Source organism: Hemitrygon akajei, chromosome 16 (assembly GCF_048418815.1).
Source record: "Hemitrygon akajei chromosome 16, sHemAka1.3, whole genome shotgun sequence".
In the NCBI taxonomy this organism is placed as follows: Eukaryota; Metazoa; Chordata; class Chondrichthyes; order Myliobatiformes; family Dasyatidae; genus Hemitrygon; species Hemitrygon akajei.
The window spans coordinates 60268634-60289810 of record NC_133139.1 but is presented as its reverse complement, the minus strand read 5'-3'; the positions used below and the strand labels follow the sequence as shown (position 1 = coordinate 60289810).

The 21177-nt window shown below is 42.7% G+C and overlaps 1 long non-coding RNA gene across 1 annotated transcript in view; it reads left to right on the top strand.

Moving 5' to 3' along the window:
- Positions 1-21177, top strand: part of LOC140740099 (uncharacterized) — a 38965-nt gene that overhangs the window by 6486 nt on the left and 11302 nt on the right. The window contains exon 2 of the long non-coding RNA XR_012101796.1: positions 1149-1328. This is a non-coding gene — a long non-coding RNA (uncharacterized lncRNA). The remainder of the gene's footprint in view (positions 1-1148; positions 1329-21177) is intronic.

The following is a 21177-nucleotide window of genomic DNA, read 5'->3' as shown; positions in this document are numbered from 1 at the left end:
AGATCTGTATCACTTTCTCTGTTTTTCAACCACTGAAATATTTTCTCCTCCTCTCATGCAAAGAGATAAGTTTATTTTTAGTTTATTGAATAGGAAAAATGAGTGTTCAAAGTGGGCCCTTAGAGGGCAAACAGGAGAGTGAGAGATAGGGTAAACATTCTGTGAGTAACATTCTCCTGGTAATAATTGCTCATAATGTACAGACTGAAGAAAGGGGGCAAAAAAACATCTTTTTTAATTGTCCACCCCCATAGTGATCAATTGTGTTGTATTTCCATCAGTTGTTTACAATATGCCCTGGACATACAGTCACACACATATTCCCTCTCCCCCACTCCTGGTGTCAGTGATCTAATCAGCTCTCCTTTATCACAATGATTTATCAATTAGGCATCTTAGGGACTTGGGATAACAATACTGATCTTTTACTGAATTGTTCATGAAATTAATTTGAGAAGTCTAGCCACTCTCTTCTGAGGACACCAAAACAGTCCAGAAATTGTTCAGAATCAGAATCAGGGGAATTCAAACTGCTAATCTTGTTATATGCTAAAGTTATATGCTAAAAGTGTATTGAGCAATCACTAACCTGTGGCATGAAATTTGATGTTTTGCGGCAGCAGCAGAGTGCAATGCATAAAATATACTATAAATTACAATAGATATATATTTTAAAAATAAATAACTAGTGTAAACAGAGAGCAAAAAATAGTGAGGTGGTGTTCGTGGATTCATTATCCATTCCGAAATCTGATAGCAGAGAGGAAGAAGCTGTCCCTAAAACATTGAGTGGGGGGTTCTCCAGGTTAAGGAGAGCACAAATAGTGAGGTAGAGTTTGTGAGTTAGTGGACCATACAGAATCTGATGATTATCTATTTACTCTGTGAACTTCACACAAGCAATGAATCTCTTTGCACCTCGGTGTACATGACATGAAACCGACCTGAATCTAAAGGTAATGTAGAAGCTGAAAATCTAGAATGAAGACATGCTGGAAATACTCTGCAGATCAGGCAGTGTCTACTGTAGGTTTATCCATCTTGAATATAAGACATTTCCAGCATTCTTTTTTTGGCCTCTTTTCTCTGATCTGCATTTATGTAGCTCTCCTTGTATCTTTTATTGATAAAATTATTTATTTATTTAGCACTACAATGTAGAGAAGGCCCTTCTAACCCTTCGAGCCATGCTGCCCCAACAAACCACAACAATTCTAATTAACCCAAACCTAATCACGGGTTAATTTACAGTGTTCAATTGACCTACCTGGTTCGTCTTTGGACTGCGGGAGAAACTGAAGCACCAGGGAAACCCCATGCATTCCACGGTGAGGACTGACAATCTACCATGTGTTTACCTGCATTGCACTTTAACTGTAACACTTTATTCCACATTCTGTTACCGGTGTGTTGACAGTACCTGTATGGATGGCATGCAGACATTTTTCACAGTACAACATGACAATAATCAATCGATTTGCCAGTTTAGTTTATCAATTTAAGCTCAGGCCCAAACCATATGTTTGTTAATTACAATGGATAAGACCAGGATCATCATTCATTGGGTCCCAGGTTCAGATTCTAGTCTGTACTTCATTCACCCATGAGAATCATATCCACAAGGAAATAATAAATGTTCTGAAGTCTAGAGAATATAGGCCTTTTTTTTCTTGTCTCCAAGTATTTCCTTAATCACTTGAGTATAAAGAAGTAGGATACTCATATTTCTTTGATCCCAACACAATGCTTCCAACTTACCTTTCATAACATGAAATATCTTCTCACATGTTTCTGAAGGTCTTCAGGACAACATGTTGTTAGAATATGGGCACCCATAGCAAGAACAATGTTTATTGTTCATTTCTAATGGCCTTTAGAAGATGGTGGCAAGCAGCTTTCTGAGTCCTGAAATCCATACAGAACAAATTCTTCTACAGCATGTTAGATCAGACAGGTTCCAGTGGCTGGACCCAGCAAGAAGGAAACCTTGGCAGGGCACTTCTACATGAGGATCACAAACTGAAAATCTGCAGATGCTGGAAATCCAAGCAACACACACAAAATGCTGGAGGAACTCAGCAGACCAGGCAGCATCTATAGAAAAGAGTAAACAGTCAATGTTTCAGGCCAAGACTCTTCATCATGACTGGAGAAAAACATACAAGGTCAGTGTTAAAAGGTGAGGGTAGGTGAGGAAGAAGCTCAAGGTGATAGGTGAAGCCAGTGTGCAGGGGTGAAGTAAAGAGCTGGGAAGTTGATTGGTGCTAGAGATAAAGGGCTGGCGAAGTGGTAATCGGATAGGAGAGGGTAGAAGACCATGACAGAAAGGGAAGGGGAGGAGCACCAGAGGATAACCTGGTAAAGAGATGAAGTGAGAGAGGGAAACAGGATTGGGGAAAGGCTAGTGGAGTGGTAGGTGAAGACAAGAGAAAACCTGTCTCTGGTAGGGTGAAGGATGGGGTGAGGGCAGACATGCGTGAAATGGAATAGATGCAGGTGAGGGCAGTGTTGATAGTAGAGGAAGGGAAGCCCCTTTCTTTGAAGAAGGGGGACATCTCATTAGTTGTGGAATGAAAAGCCTCATCCTGAGAGCAGAGACAGAGGATGTCATTCTTGTAAGTGACAGGGTAGGAAGAGGTATAGTCCAGGTAGTTGTGAGAATTAGTGGGGTTTTTAAAAGGTATCAGTAGATAAACTGCCTCTAGAGATAGAGAGAGAGATCAAGAAAGGGGAAGGAGGCGTCAGAAATGGACCAGGTAAATTTGATTTGGAGGAAGAAGGCTGCGAGTGAACGGCTGATTTTTCAGAGCAAAGGGAGTTTTTCGCTACTTGGGGTAGAAGAGAGGTGAGACTGCGCAGGTGCTTGACGTCAGCCACTAGAGGGCGAAAGATTTAAAAAGGCAAGGAATCTTCAACGGTTTTTGATTCTGAGCAAGATGGCTGCGAGTGAACGGCTGATTTTTTAGAGCGAAGGGAGTTTTTTACTACTCGGGGTAAAAGAAAGGTGAGACTGCGCAGGCGCGTGACATCAGCCAGTAGCGTGCAAAAGATTTAAAAAGAAGACCGCTATATACAGCAGGCAGCGGAGTGAGAGGCAGCAGAGTGACAGGGCTTTGGCTCAACTGGCTTAGGCGGTAACGGGATGAGGCGAGGTAGGTTTAACTGTGTTAATTGCGGAACAGAAGTAGTATGTGTGTGAGGCCAGTTTTCTGTGTTTGGTGTCAGATGTGGGAGGTCCTGGAGTCTCCCAGCCTCCCGGACAGCCATATCTGCACCTGGTGTGTCGAGCTGCAGCTCCTGAGGGACCTACTTAGGGAACTAGAGATGCAGCTCGATAACCTTCGCCTGGTCAGGGAGAGCGAGAAGGTGATAGAAAGGAGTAGGTGGTCACACCAGGGCCACGGGAGACAGGCAGGTGGGTCACAGTCAGGAGGGGGAATGGAAGAGTCAGGTACTAGAGAGTACCCCTGTGGCTGTACCCCTTACAAATAAGTACTGTTTAAGTAATGTTGGGCGGGGGGAGACAGCCTACCTGGGGGAAGCGGCAATGGCCGTGCCTCTGGCACTGAGTTTGGCCCTGTGGCTCAGAAGGGAAGAGGAAGGCAATAGTGATAGGGGACTCTATAGTAAGGGGGTCAGTCAGGCGATTCTGTGGACACAGGAAAGAAACTCGGATGGTAGTTTGCCTCCCAGGTGCCAGGGTCCGGGAAATTTTGGATTGCGTCCAAGATACCCTGCGGTGGGAACAGCCAGAGGTTGTGGTACATATTGGTACCAATGACATAGGTAGGCAAAGGGAAGAGGTCCTGAAAAAAGACTACAGGGAGTTAGGAAGGAAGTTGAGAAGCAGGACCGCAAAGGTAATAGTCTTGGGATTACTGTCTGTGCCACATGACAGTGAGAATAGGAATAGGATAAGGTGGAGGATAAATGCGTGGCTGAGGGAATGGAGCAGGGGACAGGGATTCAGATTTATAACCATATAACAATTACAGCATGGAAACAGGCCATCTCGGCCCTTCTAGTCTGTGCTGAACGCTTACTCTCACCTAGTCCCACTGGCCCGCACTCAGCCCATAACCCTCCATTCCTTTCCTGTCCATATACCTATCCAATTTTACTTTAAATGACAATACCAAACCTGCCTCTAACACTTCTACTAGAAGCTTGTTCCACACAGCTACCACTCTCTGAGTAAAGAAATTCCCCCTCGTGTTACCCTTAAAATTTTGCCCCCTAACTCTCAGCTCATGACCTCTTGTTTGAATCTCCCCTACTCTCAATGGAAAAAGCCTATCCACGTCAACTCTATCTATCCCCCTCATAATTTTAAATACCTCTATCAAGTCCCCCCTCAACCTTCTACGCTTCAAAGAATGAAGACCTAACTTGTTCAACCTTTCCCTGTAACTTAGGTGCTGAAACCCAGGTAACATTCTAGTAAATCTTCTCTGTACTCTCTCTATTTTCTTGATATCTTTCCTATAATTCGGTGACCAGAACTGTACACAATACTCCAAATTCGGCCTTACCAATGCCTTGTACAATTTTAATATTACATCCCAACTCCTATACTCAGTGCTCTGATTTATAAAGGTCAGCATACCAAAAGCTTTCTTCACCACCCTATCCGCATGAGATTCCACCTTCAGGGAATTATTCCTAGATCACTCTGTTCTATTGCATTCTTCAAAGCACTACCATTTACCATGTATGTCCTATTTGGATTATTCCTACCAAAATGTAGCACCTCACACTTATCAGCATTAAACTCCATCTGCCATCATTCAGCCCACTCTTCTTAAGCTACATCCACACTACGCCGGATAAATCCATTATCGAAGCTTTTTCTCTTTGTTTTTACCCTCCGTCCACACTAAAACAGTGTTTTGGTCCCCTGAAACCAGACCTTTTCAGAAACGCTTTTCAGGGTGGGTATTTTTGAAAATGCTGCTCGGGCAGATCAGTGTGGACGGGGTAACCGGAGACTTCTGAAAATGCTATCAGACGGCAGCACGCTATTTCATTGTTTTCTTGAGCACAACCTAACAATTTCAGAACAGACGGCAACAAGACTGAAGCCAGAAGAGTTAGAAATGTACTCACCAAATACTTTGACCCATAACTTACTGAATAAATAAGTATACTCACTTTGCCCTGTTTTCTGTCCTTGCTTGTATGAAGGTGGTTTACCTATTTACGCAAGCACTTCTCTAACAATAGATGTGTAACAGCCTAATGTAACATTATATGGAAATACAAGATAACACTGATGCAGACATGTTTTATACATTTAACAAGGTGCTTTATTAATGCAACAGAATTAGTTAGTTTTTCAATGTTCGTCGTCATCCACTGTTTTTCAATCTGTCCGTGAACTCCCTGTTGGTTGCCTCTGTACGATCCAGTATTTGTATTTTTTTACTTGTAAGTTCTCCTGTGTGGAAGCCAACAACTGTCCGTTGTTTTAAGTTTTTCTAGTCTAACTACACAAACGCGCATTTTTACGGCGAGATTCGACACCAAACATGTCACTTGTTTTCGGTAGATGTGTCCTGCGCATGCGCAGTAGGAGGAGATTCGCCGAAATCTCCGTTTCAGTGTGGATAGAGATATTTTCAAAAATGCATAGTGTGGACACCTATCGTTTTAACGCAAAACCGGCGTTTTTAAAGTTATCCGGTCTAGTGTGGATGTAGCCTAACTGGCCTAAATCTCTCTGCAAGCTTTGAAAACCTACTTCATTATCCACAATGCCACCTACCTTAGTATCATCTGCATACTTACTAATCCAATTTACCACCCCATCATCCAGATCATTAATGTAAATGACAAACAACATTGGACCCAGTACAGATCCCTGAGGCACATCACTAGTCACCGGCCTCCAACCTGACAAACAGTTATCCACCACTACTGTCTGGCATCTCCCATCCAGCCACTGTTGAATCCATCTTACTACTTCAATATTAATACCTAACAATTGAACCTTCCTAACTAACCTTCCGTGTGGAACCTTGTCAAAGGCCTTACTGAAGTCCATATAGACAACATCCACTGTTTTACCCTCGTCAACTTTCCTAGTAACCTCTTCAAAAAATTCAATAAGATTTGTCAAACATAACCTTTCACGCACAAATCCATGCTAACTGTTCCTAATCAGACCCTGTCTATCCAGATAATTATATATACCATCTCTAAGAATATTTTCCATTAATTTACCCACCACTGGTGTCAAACTGACAGGCCTATAATTGCTTCGTTTACTCTTAGAACCCTTTTTAAGCAATGGAACCACATGAGCAATACGCCAATCCTCTGGCACCATCCCCGTTTCTAATGACATTTGAAGTATTTCTGTCAGAGCCCCTGCTATTTCTACACTAACGTCCCTCAAGGTCCTAGGGAATATCCTGTCAGGAGCCAGAGATTTATCCACTTTTATATTCCTTAAAAGTGCCAGTACTTCCTTCTCTTTAATCATCACAGTTTCCATAACTTCCCTACTTGTTTCCTTTACCTTACACAATTCAATATCCTTCTCCTTAGTGAATCCCAAAGAAAAGAAATTGTTCAAAATCTCCCCCATCTCTTTCGGCTCCACACATAGCTGTCCACTCTGATTCTCTAAGGGACCAATTTTATCCCTCACTATCCTTTTGCTATTAATATAACTGTAGAAACACTTCGGATTTATTTTCACCTTACTTGCCAAAGCAAACTTGTATTCTTTTCACGTTTCTAATTTCTTTCTTAAGATTCTTCTTACATTCTTTATAATCCTTGAGCACCTCATTTACTCCATGCTGCCTATAGTTATTGTAGATATCTCTCTCTTTCCTAACCAAGTTTCCAATATCCCTTGAAAACCATGGCTCTCTCAAACTTTTAACCTTTCCTTTCAACCTAACAGGAACATGAAGATTCTGTACCCTCAAAAATTCACCTTTAAATGACCTCCATTTCTCTATTACAGCCTTCCCATAAAACAAATTGTCCCAATCCACTCCTTCCAAATCCTTTCGCATCTCCTCAAAGTTAGCCTTTCTCCAGTCAAAATACTCAACCCTGGGTCCAGTCCTATCCTTCTCCATAATTAGATTGAAACTAATGGCATTGTGATCACTGGACCCGAAGTGCTCCCCAACACATATCTCCGTCACCGGACCTATTTCATTCCCTAACAGAAGATCCAACACTGCCCCTTCTCTAGTTGGTACCTCTATGTATTGCTGCAAAAAACTATCCTGCACACATTTTACAAACTCCAAACCATCCATCTCTTTTACAGTATGGGCTTCCCAGTCTATGTGTGGAAAATTAAAATCTCCCACAATCACAACCCTGTGCTTACTACAAATATCTGCTATCTCCTTGCAAATTTGCTCCTTCAATTCTCGCTCCCCATTAGGTGGTCTATATATGTAGATAAGCCTACAAGAGGAGAGGCTGTACCTGATTTGATATTGGGAAATGAACCTGGCCAGGTGTCAGATCTCTCAGTGGGAGAGCATTTTGGAGAAAGTGATCATAATTCTGTCTCCTCTATAGAACATAGAATAGTACAGCACAGTACAGGCTCTTCGGCCCACAATGTTGTGCGGACCCTTAAACCCTGCCTCCCATATATTCCCCACCTTAAATTCCTCCATATACCTGTCTAATAGTCTCTTAAATTTCACTAGTGTGTCTGCCTCCACCACAGACTCAGGCAGTGCATTCCACGTAGCAACCACTCTCTGAGTAAAAAACTTTTCTCTAATATCCCCCTTGAACTTCCCACCCCTTACCTTAAAGCCATGTCCTCTTCTATTGAGCGGTGGTGCCCTGGGGAAGAGGCACTGGCTGTCCACTCTATCTGTTCCTCTTAATATCTTGTATACCTCTATCATGTCTCCTCTCATCCTCCTTCTCTTCAAAGAGTAAAGCCCTAGCTCCCTTAATCTCTGATCATAATGCATATTCTCTAAACCAGGTAGCATCTTGGTAAATCTCCTTTATACCCTTTCCTATGCTTCCACATCCTTCCTATAGTGAGGTGACCAGAACTGGACACTGTACTCTCCAAGTGTGCCCTAACCAGAGTTTTATAGAGCTGCATCATTACCTCGCAACTCTTAAACTCTATCCCTCGACTTATGAAAGCTAGCACCCTAAGCTTTGTTAACTACCCTATTTACCCTGTGAGGCAACTTTCAGGGATCTGTAGACATGTAACCCCAGATCCCTCTGCTCCTCCACACTACCAAGTATCCTGCCATTTCCTTTGTACTCTGCCTTGGAGTTTGTCCTTCCAAAGTGTACCACCTCACACTTCTCCAAGTTGAACTCCATCTGCCACTTCTCAGCCCACTTCTGCATCCTATCAATGTTTCTCTGCATTCTTTGACAATGCTCTACACTACCAACCTTTGTGTCGTCTGCAAACTTGCCAACCCACCCTTCTACCCCCACATCCAGGTTGTTAATAAAAATCACGAAAAGGAGGGGTCCCAGTACCAATCCTTGAGGGACACCACTATTCACAACCCTCCAATCCGAATGTACTCCCTCCACCACGACCCTCTGCTTTCTGTAGGCAAGCCAATTCTGAATCCACCTGGCCAAACTTCCCTGGATCCCATGCCTTCTGACTTTCTGAATAAGCCTACCATGTGGAAACTTATCAAATGCCTTACTAAAATCCTTATAGATCACATAGATTTGCAATAGCACTGGAGAACAGACAAGTTAGAAAAGCGTTTAATTGGAGTAAGGGGAATTATGAGGCTATCAGGCAGGAAATTGGAAGCTTAAATTGGGAACAGATTGTTCTCGGAAAAGTATGGAAGAAATGTGGCAAATGTTCAGGGGATATTTGCGCGGAGTTCTGCATAGGTACGTTCCAATGAGACAGGGAAGTTATGGTAAGGTACAGGAACCAAGGTGAACAAAGGCTATAATAAATCTAGTCAAGAAGAAAAGAAAAACTTACAAAAGATTCAGAGATCTAGGTAATATCAGAGATCTGGAAGATTATAAGGCTAACAGGAAGGAGCTTAAAAAGGAAATTAGGAAAGCCAGAAGGGGCCATGAGAAAGCCTTGGCGGGCAGGATTAAGGAAAACCCCAAGGCATTCTACAAGTATGTGAAGAGCAAGAGGATAAGATGTGAAAGAATAGAACCTATCAAGTGTGACAGTGGGAAAGTGTGTATGGAACTGGAGGAAATAGCAGAGGTACTTAATGAATACTTCAGTATTCACTATGGAAAAGGATCTTGGTGATTGTAGTAAAGACTTGCAGCGGACTGAAAAGCTTGAGGATGTAGATATTAAGAAAGAGGATGTGCTCGAGCTTTAGGAAAGCATCAAGTTGGATAAGGCACCGGGACCGGATGAGATGTACCCCAGTCTACTGTGGGAGGCAAGGGAGGAGATTGCTGAGCCTCTGACGATGATCTTTGAATGGGAGAGGTTCCAGAGTTTTGGAGGATTGCGGATGTTGTTCCTTTATTCAAGAAGGAGAGTAGAGATAGCCCAGGAAATTATGGACCAGTGAGTCTTACTTCAGTGGTTGGTAAGTTGATGGAGAAGATCCTGAGAGGCAGGATTTATGAACATTTGGAGAGGTATAATATGATTTGGAATAGTCAGCATGGCTTTGTCAAGGGCAGGTTGTGCCTTACTAGCCTGACCGAAATTTTTGAGGATGTGACTAAACACATTGATGAAGGTAGAGCAGTAGATGTGTATATGGATTTCAGCAAGGCATTTGATAAGTTACCCCATGCAAGGCTTATTGAGAAAGTAAAGAGGCATGGGATCCAAGAGGACATTGCTTTGTGGATCAGAACTGGCTTGCCCACAGAACGCAAAGAGTGGTTGTAGACAGGTCATATTCTGTATGGAGGTTGGTGACCAGTGGTGTGCCTCAGGGATCTGTTCTGGGACCCTTACTCTTCGTGATTTTTATAAATGACCTGGATGAGGAAGGAGGAATGGGTTAGTAAGTTTGCTGATGACACAAAGGTTGGAGGTGTTGAGGATAGCGTGGCTGTCAGAGGTTACAGCAAGACATTGATAAGATGCACAACTGGACTGAGAAGTGGCAGATGGATTTCAACCCAGATAAGTGTGAGGTGGTTCATTTTGGTGAGACAAATATGATGGCAGAATATAGTATTAATGGTAAGACTTTGCAGTGTGAAGGATCAGAGGGATCTTGGGGTCTGAGTCCATAGGATGCTCAAAGCAGCTGTGCAGGTTGACTCTGTGGTTAAGAAGGCATACAGTGTATTGGCCTTCATTGATCATGGAATTGAATTTAAGAGCCAAGAGGTAATGTTGCAGCTATATAGGACCCTGGTCAGACCCCACTTAGAGTACTGTGCTCAGTTCTGATCGCCTCACTACAGGAAGGATGTGGAAGCCATAGAAAGGGTGCAGAGGAGATTTAGAAGGATGTTGCCTGGATTGGGGAACATGCCCTATGAAAACAGGTTGAGTGAATTCGGCCTTTTCTCCTTGGAGCAACAGAGTGTGAGAGGTAACCTGATAGAGGTGTATAAGATGATGAGAGGCATTGATTGTGTGGATAGTCAGAGGCTTTTTCCAAGGGCTGAAGTGGTTGCCACAAGAGGACACAGGTTTAAGGTGCTGGGGAGTTGATACAGAGGAGATATCAGGGATAAGTTTTTTACGCAGAGAGTGGTAAGTGCGTGGAATGGGCTGCAGGCATTGGTGGTGGAGGTGGATATGATAGGGTCTTTTAAGAGACTTTGGATAGGTACATGGAGCTTAGAAATATAGAGGGCTATGGGTAAGCCTAATAATGTATAATGTAGGGACATATTCGACACAACTCTGTGGGCTGAAGGGCCTGTATTGTGCTGTAGGTTTTCTATGTTTCTATGTTTAAAAGCCAAAGAGAGGGCATATATAATAGAGCAAAAATTAGTGGGAATTTAGAGGATTGGGAATAATTTAAAAACCAATGGAAGGCAACTGAAACAGTCATTAAGAAGGTAAAGATGGATAAGAGAGAAATCTAATAATATTATAGAGGATACCCAAAGTTTCTTCAGAAAGTGTAAAAGAGAGGTGAGAGTGGATTTTGGACCACTGGAAAATCATGATGGAGAGGTAGTAATGGGGGACAATGAAATGGCAGATAAACTAAATAAGTATTTTGCATCCGTTTTCACTGATTAGCAGTATGGTGGAAGTTGCACTTGTCAGGGGTCATGAAGTGTGTGAAGTTGCCATTACCAGGGAGAAGGTTCTTTGGAAACTTCAAGGACTAAAGGTAGATAAGTCCCCTGGACCAGATGGTGTACACACAGGGATCTGAAAGAGGTGCTGAAGAGATTGTGGAAGCATTCGTACTGATTTTTCAATAATCGTTACATTCTTGAATGGTTCCAGAAGACTGAAAAATTACAAATGTCACCCCACTTTTCAAGAAGGGAGAGAGGCAGAAGAATGGAAATTATAGACCAGTTAGTCTGCCCTCAGTTGTTGGGAAGATGTTGGAATTGATTGTTAAGAATATGGCTTTGGGGTACTTGGAGGAGCATGATAAAATAGTTCATAGTCAGTCTGATTTCCTCAAGAGAAAATCTTGCCTGACAAATCTATTAGAATTCTTTGAAGAAATAAAAAAACAAGTTAGACAAAGGAGATTCAGTTGATGTTGTATACTTGGATTTTCAGAAGGCCTTTGACAAGTTGCCACACATGAAGCTGCCTAGCAAACTGCATGCCCATGGTATTACAGGGAAGATTCAGCATGGATAAAACAGTGGCTAACTGGTGCAAGACAAAGAGCGGGAATAAAGGGAGCCTTTTTTGATCGGCTGCCGATGAATGATGGTGTTCCTCAAGGGTCTGTGTTGGGACCAATTTTTTTTTAGTTATTTGTCAATGATTTGGATGATGGAACTGATGGCTTTGTTGCAATGTTTACAGACAATATGAAGATAGGTGGAGTGGCAGTAGTTTTGAGGAAGTAGTGATGCTACAGAATGACCTAGACAGATTAGGAAAATGGACAAAGGAGTGGCAGATGGAATATAGTGTCAGGACATGTATGATCATGCACTTTGGTAGAAGAAATTAAAAGGTTGACTGTTTGCTAAATGGAGGAAAAAAAAAAACCCCAAAAAAACTGAGGCACATGGGGACTTGGGAGTCCTTGTGCAGGATTTCCTTAAGGTTAATTTGCAGGTTGAGTCAGTGATGAGGAAGAAAATGCAATGTTAGCATTAATTTCAGTAGAACTAAAATATAAAAACAAGGATGTAATGTTGAGGCTTTATAAGGCACTGGTGAGAACTGACTTGGATTATTATGAGCAGTTTTGGGCTCCTAAGAAAGGAGAGGATTCAGAGGAGTTTCATGAAAATGATTCCAGGTTGGAACAGCTCGTCATGTGAAGAAAATATGAAGGTTCTGGTGCTGAATTCACTAGAGTTCAGAAGAATGAAGGGTGACATCATTAAAACCTATCAAATGGTGAAAGCCCTTGATAGAGTGAATGTGGAGAAGAAATTTACTTTGATAGGAGACTCAAAGACCAGAGGACACAGCCTCAGAATAGAGGAGCATCCTTTTAGAACGGAGATGAGGAGGAATTTCTTTAACCAAAGAGTGGTAAATCTGTGGAATTCTTTGCTACAGGCAGCTGTGGAGGCCAAGCCTGTATGTATATTTAAGGCAGTTGTTGATAGATTCTTGATTGGTCAGGGCATGAAGGGATATGAGAAGAAGGCAGGAGATTGGGGCTGAGTGGAAAAAATTAATCAGCCATGATGAAATGGTGGAGCAGACTCAATGGGCGAAATGGCCTAATTCTGCTCCTATGTCCCATGTTCATATGATCTTATTTACATCTTTCCTGTAGGTAGGTGACTAAAACTGTACACAGTACTCAAAAATTAGGCCTCACCAATGCCATATACAACGTCAGCATAACATCACAAATCCTGTATTCAGTATTTTGATCTATGAAGGCCAATGTGCGAAATGCTTTCTTTACAACACTATTTACGTGTGACACCACTTTCAATTAATTATGGACTTGTATTTGCAGATCCCTTTATTCTACTGCACTCCTCAGTGCCCTACCACTCATTGTGTGTATGACCTATCGTGGTCGGTCCTCCCTAAAGACAACACCTCATTAATTTGTCTGCATTAAATTCCATCTGCTATTTTTCAGCCCATTTTTCCAGCTGGCCCAAATCCCACAGCAAGCTTTGATAGTCTTCCATTATATCCCCAATCTTGGTTTCATCCGCAGATTTGCTGATCTAGTTAACCACATTATCATCCAGATTGTTGATAACAATGACAAACAACAGACCCAGCACCAATCCCTTCCGCACTCCACTAGCCACAGCCCTCCAGTCAGAGAGGCAACCATTGATTACCACTCTTTATCTTCTCCCACAAAGTCTCTGTCTAATCCAGTTTACTACCTCACATTGACTGCTAAGCAACTGAACCTTCTTGACCAACTTCCCATGTGGGACCTTGTCAAATACCTTGCTGAAGCTCATGTAGGCAACATCCACTGCCATGCCTTAATCAACTTTCCAGATAACTTCCTCGAAAAACTCTATAAGATTGGTTAGACATGTACTGCCATGCACAAACCCATGCTGACTATACCTAATCAGACCCTATCTGTCCAAATACTCATATACCTGGTCCCTTAGAATACCTTCCAATAACTTTGCCACTACTGATTGCAGGCTCACTGGCCTATAAGTTCCTGGTTATTTTTAGAACCGTTCTTAAACAGCAGAACAGCGTTAGCTATTCTTCAACCCTCTGGTACCACACCTGTCACTAAAGATCTCTGCTAGGGCCCCTGCAGTTTCTGCACTTACTCCCCACAAGGTCCAAGGGAACACGTTGTCATGTCCTGGGGATTTTTCCACTCTGATTTGCCTCAAGACAGCAAACACTTCCTCCTCTGTTATCAGCATAGGGTCCATGACCTCTCTGCTGCTTTACCTTACTCCTATAGACTCTGTGTCCATCTTGTGAGTGAATACAGTTACAAAAAAATCCCTTTTAGATCTGCACATCTATTTTGGCTGGATGCATAGATTACCATTCTGATCTTTCAGAGGACCAATTTTGTTCCTTGCAATCCTTTTGCTCTTAGCATATCTGTAGAAGCCCTTAGGAATCTCCTTCACCTGATCTGCTAGAGTAACCTCATGATTTCTTTTTGCCCTCCTGATTTCTTAACCTTAAGTGTTCTTTTGCATTCCTTATACTCCTCAGGTACCTCATTTGCTCCTATATGCCTATACCTGCTATGCACCTTTATCTTGACCAGGGTCTCCATCTCTCAAAAAGCAAAGTTCCCTATACCTGCTATCTTTAGCTTTTATTTTTGACAGGTACATACTCTCAAGGTTTCATTTTTGAAGACTTCCCACTTACCAAGTACACTCTTGCCAGAAAACAGCCTGTCCCAAACTACTCTTGCCAGATCCTTTCTGATACCATCAAGGTTGACCTTGCTCCAATTTAGAATCTCAACCTGAAGATCAGACCTGTCCTTTTCCATAATTAACATAGTTATTCTGTTGATCCATGCCCAGAGCTCATCTGCCTTTCCTACAATACTTCTTGCATTGAAATATATGCAACACAAAACATTATTCCCAGCATGCTCAACCTTTTGATGCCTGGCTTTGTCTGTGGTCTTAACACATCTGCCTCCACAAGCACTCCACTATCTGTTCTGGCACTCTAGTTCCCATCCACCTGAAACTCTAGTTTACCCCTGCCCCCTTATGCAGTACTTATCCCATCTTCTTTGGAAGAGAGCCCAGTCATCCAAAAATCTTATGCCTTCCCTCCTACACCAGCTCCTTACCCTATAAGTTGAATTGTATCATCTTCCTATTTCTGGCCTCACTAGGGCTTGGCACGGGTAGTAATCCTGAGATCACAACCCTGGAGGCCCTGTCCTTTAACTTAGCACCTAGTGCCCTGAACTCACTTTGTAAATATTTGATCTCCTATTTGGGAATGAGACAGAACAGGTGACAGAAGTCTGTGCGGGGAATACTTTGTATCTAGTAATCATCTCTCTTCCTACTTATGCAATTGTTATCTATGTTGACCACGACCGCTGGCTGCTGATCCTCCCACTTCAGAATGCTAAGGACTCAAGCCGAGATGTCCTGGATTCTGGCATCTGGGAAGTAGCATACCATCTGGGAATCTCATACTCGTACACAGAACCTCCTTTCTGTTCCCCTACCTAAAGAATCCCCTATTGCTACAGCTCAGCTCTTCACCCTCCTTCCTTTCTAAGCCACAGAGGCAGACTCAGTGCCAGAGACCTGACTACGAGTTTTCTCTGCTAGGTCATCACCCCGACAATATCCAAAGTGAGGGGATGACCACACTGAGGTACTGTGCACTGGCTGTTTAACCCCTTTCATTCTTCTGTCATCAATTTCCTGTGTTCTGCACTTTGGGTGTAACTACCTCTCTGTATTTCCTGTCTATCACCCCCTCAGCCTTCTGAATGATCCGGAGTTCATCCAGTTCCAGTTAGAGTTCCTTAGCACGGAGTTTTAGAAGCTGTAACTGGATGCACTTCCTGCAGGTGAAATATTCAGGCTCACAGCAGGTCTCCCTGCCTTCCCACATCCCGCAAGAAGAGCATTCAACAATCCTACCTTACTTCCCTACTGCTGTAACTATGCAATTATAAAGAAGGAAACCATAAATAAACTGAAAAAATCTACCTAGAGCTTTTCACCATTTCTCACTCAAGCCTCTGCTTGCTGAAGCCTGCAAGAGCTAAAGCCTAAAATCCCCACTCTAACACTGTCCACTCCATCAAAAGGCACTCCACTTGCCCCTGCCTTATTTTTATTTGCCCTTGCTAAAGAATCCCAATTGTTGATTGGCTTCTTTTCAAGCTTCAAAATTTCCGTGAAGCACTGCTTTTTAATGCACATGCACCAACCTGTGTGAGACGCTTCTCTCACTCCCATTCTCTGATTGGATGCTGCTTAAGGTTGGCGTGGGCAAATCGTATCAAGGCACACCATCCGGTCTGGTCTTATGCGCACTCTTCCAGCTGCTTTGGAGTACATCCAGCATATGCGATGTTAGCTTTTACACAATCTGAACCTTTTGTGAGGCCTACCGTGGTTCTTCTTGCCCAGAGGTAGCATGCTATGAAGTAGCTGTTTGGGGATTCTGGAATCCTCCATGCATATGACATGCCAGATCTATTGAAGCTGGGCTTTCAGGATCATGACCTAGATGATCATGGTCTCCACTCTGTCAAGGACTTCCAGGTCTGTGACTTAGTCCTGCCTAAGATTGACCTCAGTTTACGAATGTGGAAGCGCTCTAGCTGTCTGAGATGTCTTCTGTAAACAGTCCATATTTCACAGCCATTAAGGAGACTGCTAACAATGATAGCGTTATACATCTTGAACATTGTGGATAGTCGAATGTTGTGCTAGTTCAACCCACGTGAAATCAGGCAGCCAACATTCTGGCTGGCTTTGCAAAACCTGGCATTGATCTCCTCATCCAGGGAGCCATCACTGGAAATGATGCTGCTGAGGTACCTGAACTCATTTACCATATCTGATTTTGTTCTTTCAATGGTGATGGAAAGAGGGCAACAGCAGATCCAGGAGCAAAGTAAAATTGGACTACCGTCTTAATCAGGCTGGTAATGAGACCAAATTAACAACAAGCAAAGGTGTTGACAATGAGTTGGAGATCAGACTCTGTGTGCACCATCAGGGCACAGTCATCAGCATAAAACACTTCAAGGATGAGCTTCTCAGTTATCTTCAACTTGATATTCAGGCAACAAAGAATGATCTGTTAAGCCTGCGATTCAGCTACACTCCCTGTTCAAGGCTTCTGATGGCATGGTTCAGCACGTATGTGAAGAATAGGTTAAAAAAAAGCATAGGACCAGCACACTGAAATGCTGAATGGCTCTGAAGCTTCTCCATTTGACAGGACAATGCCAGTCATATTGTCATGAAAAGACAAATAAGGTTAATGAATCTGCGAGGACATCCCAGCTTCAAAGACACCATCCACAGCACTTCTCTGTGACCATGTTGAATGCTTTGGTTAGATGTATGAAAACAGCACATAACTTCAAATTTTCTTCTATGCACTTTTCCTGAACCTGATGAATGGTGAAAATCATGTTGATAGTGCTGTCACTCGAGCAAAAAACACACTGTGTCTCAGGGTGGTTCACTTCTGATTGGCTGGTGATTAGGCAGTGGAGAATTAATTCTATGGGCCCCAAATTCCTGGTAATGGACAAGAGTGAGATCTCTCAGTAGCTACCACAGTCAGCTTTGCTTGCCTTCTATTTGAAGAGTGTTGTGATCATGGCATTCTTGAAGTATTTAGTCATGTCTTCGTCTTCCAGGTGCTTGTAAGAATGCTGTGAAAGGTTTTGATTATAACTGTACCTGGTGACTTGAAGATCATGGTGGGTATTCCATCCTGCCAGGGGGATTTTCCAGAGCTTGTTTGAACAATGGCCTTCTTGACCTCATCCAATGTAGGAGCAAGTTCGAGGATGGCAACAAATGTTTTCTGTGGGAATGGTCAGGTGCACCCTGGTGTACAGCAGAGGGCCTGTTGAGCAGATTGCTGAAGTGTTCCTTCCACCTGGCATTGACGTTCCTTCTCCCTGAGCAAGGTTTTGCTGAGTGATGACAGGAGAGGTGTGGTGTTTGCTATATGTGGTTCATAGATTGCCCTAATAACACTGAAGAACAATTCAGAGTTTTTGGTATCTGTGTAGCACTGCACCTCTTCTGCTTTATTCTTCTATCAGCCATCCTGCATCCTACATAGGGCAGCCTGTGCAGGACCCTGGAGGTGTTTGAAACAATCATGTTTTAATTTGGAGGATGTTTCATTCATTGCTTCTTTGCAAAGATCTTGGCAATGTTCATATCATTTTAGTCAAACCAGTCTTGTTGATCCTTTCTTTGGATCTGAGAACCAATACTGCTGATTGTGTCACTACAGTTTCAAATGCGACCCACTTTTGAGTTGTGCTTCCAGTAAGGGTCCATGGGACATCATCTTGTCCTCATGGCTGGCTGCGAATTGCTAGTCCATACCAAACTATTATTCTGCCTTCTCCCATCGACCTGCATCTGTCCAACTTTCTCTTAAATGTTAAAATTGAACCCACATTCACCATTTATGATGGAAGCTGGGTCCACACTTACACCCCCCTTTGAGTAAAAACGTTCCCCCTCGTGTTTCCCTTAAGCATTTCACCTTTCACCTTTAACCCATGACCTCTAGTTCTAATCTCACCCAACTTCAGTGAAAAAAGCCTGTTTGCATTTACCCTATCTATACCCTTCATAATTTTGTATACCTCTATCAAATCTCCCTTCATTTTCCCATGTTCCAGGAAATAAAGTCCTAACCTATTCAACATTTCCCTATAACTCAGATCCTCAACCACCAGGAACATCCTTGTAAACGTTCTCTATACGCTTTCAATCTAATTGGTATCCTTCCTGTTGGTAGGTGACTAGAATTGCACACAATACTCCAATTAGGCTTCACCAACATTTTATACGACTTCAATATTGCATCCCATCTCTTGTACTCTTTATTTTTATTTGTGAAGGTCAATGTGCCAAGACTTCTGCTTATGATCCTATCTACCTGTGACTCCACTTTCAAGGAATAATAGAACTGTATTCCTAGATCCCTTTGTTCTACCGCACTCCTCAGTGCCCTACCATTCACTGTCTGACCTATCATCATTTGTCCTCCTAAAGTGCAACATCTCACAGTTATCCACATTTCCGGCTTTCTTTATTTTATTTCAGATTTGCAGCATCTGCGGTATTTAGCATTTAGATTGACTGAAAAAAACTGCTCTTAAATCTGGACTGTGTGTTCAGAACATACTATCTGAATTGGATGTATGTTTTGTATGAATGTTGTGTGATACAGAAGCTGTAAGGCATCAGACTGCAAGATCACTGGAGTCTTCCTCCCCTCTATTTGTGACATTTACTAGGAGCATTGTAGCTACAGGACTGAAACATTGTTAAGCATCCCTGCCACCCATCCCACAATCTCTTTGACCCACTCATCCGAAAGGAGATACAGGAGCATCAAGACTAGGACTGCCAGACAGAGTAACAACTTCTTCCCCAAGGCTGTGAGACTAATGAATACCCTGCCACCACTGAGGTCTCGTCACTAGGACAGCGAGCTTTTTACTAGTTACTGCACTGTTTGCTGTTTACCAATGCTGTGCAATTCACTTGCATTTTGAGTTATATTTTATTAATTTATTTGTTGTAATATTTTGTTCTGTGTTGTGCACGATAAATGTATTTTAAGTGCATTGTGGTCTGGAGGGACATTGTTTTATTTGGTTGTATATGTATGTATAGTCAGATGACAAAAAGCTTGAACTTGAACTTTGCAAAGATTTCCTCTGACTACTGCTTTATTTTATAATGCACTGTATATCAATACAATATGGTAAAATATAGTATTTGGCTCTGGCTGAGGGGTGGGAGGGGCATTTAGTCTCTTTTTGTCCATAGCACATAATCAAATCCAGTTATCAAAACTAAGCATTATTTTAATCTAATGCAGTTGCATTAAATGAATAGTCCTGTTTCTACGCAGCTATTGTAGTAAATAATTGGGAGCAGATTGCCGATGGTATCTCCTGGGATGGCTGGAAGCCGACAACATTGGTGCATGGTGTACAATGCTGTATGGCCTGAGATCTCAACTATAGTACCCTGGTGATTTGGTGGAGGAACCACTGCCAATTTCTTTTAAATCAAAATACAATCATAATAAATTATTTACAAGAATAAATCATGCAACGCCTTTCCATTCTTACATTCATGGTCAATGCTTTCAATAATGTTTTATTATATGCCCGATAACCAATAGGATTGTTGCCACTCACCTGGCCCTCTGGGATGGTACACTACTACAATAATTGAGGAGTCTCCTCATCCAACCCAGTCCCTCCCTCTTCAGTAATGGAAGAACCCTATACTGTGGTCCTTCCCCACCAAGCCCTTGTGATGGCTGCACAAGCTTCAGTGCATCCCTCAACGCATATTCCTGCAGCCTAGAACATGCCAGTTGGCAGCATTCCTCTATGGACATCTTAATGTGCTGCAGACCAACAAGTTTTGGACAGACCAAAGGGGGTCTTTCATCAAGTTGATGATCTGCCAGCAGCACTTAATGTTCAGCTCTGTGTGTATCCCTGGGAACACGCCATAGATCAGAGTCCTCTCTCATGCAGTGGCTTGGGATGAACCATGACACAGTCTCCTGATTATTTCTCCACATCCTTTTCGCAATGCTACAGTCAGCAAAGAGGTGAGCAACCATCTTGTTCCATTATGTCATCCTGCGGCTGGTGCATGGTGAGAGTGATAGTCTGGGTATTCAAGAATGATCTGACTGGGACAGCCCCTCTCATCCCCAACTAGCGCAAAATACTAAATCCTACTGTCCTACCAACACCCAAGACCTGCCCAAAGTTGTTGTACGTGAAACAAACTTGCACAACCCTAATCTGAAACTCGCAGACCCTAATTGAAACACCCTCTTACAGTATCCTGGATTTATCCCTGATTGCGTTTTTACACTACTCTCTTGCACAGTATTTTTCAGATTCATATTTATTTATCATATTTACATGGAAAACACAGTAAATGCATTGGTTGTGTTAACAACTAGCATAACCTAGGGATGTGCTGGGGGCAGCCACAAGTGTCACCACACATTCCAGCACCAAAATAGTATGCCCACCACAATCAGCAGAACAACACAGAACAGGACAAAACCCAACATAACAAGCAACAAAACAACAGCAAAACAGATTCCTTTCCTCCCTCCCACCCACAAACATGGACAGTCTTCCAACTGTAGAGCAAGCTTCGAGCCTTCATTCTCCAGGCTTTGGCCATTGTGCTTCAACTTCTGGACGACCAATCAACCTTTGGGCTTTGACCTTTTCTATTGTCCCTGGACTAACCTTCGGTGGGACCACAAAATCCAGGTTTGAACTCCAGGTGCACTGACTGACCAGCCTTTCTGCTTCCTCATGCCTTCTGCTCTCACAGGCTTCTAGTTATTGACCTTCGAGCACT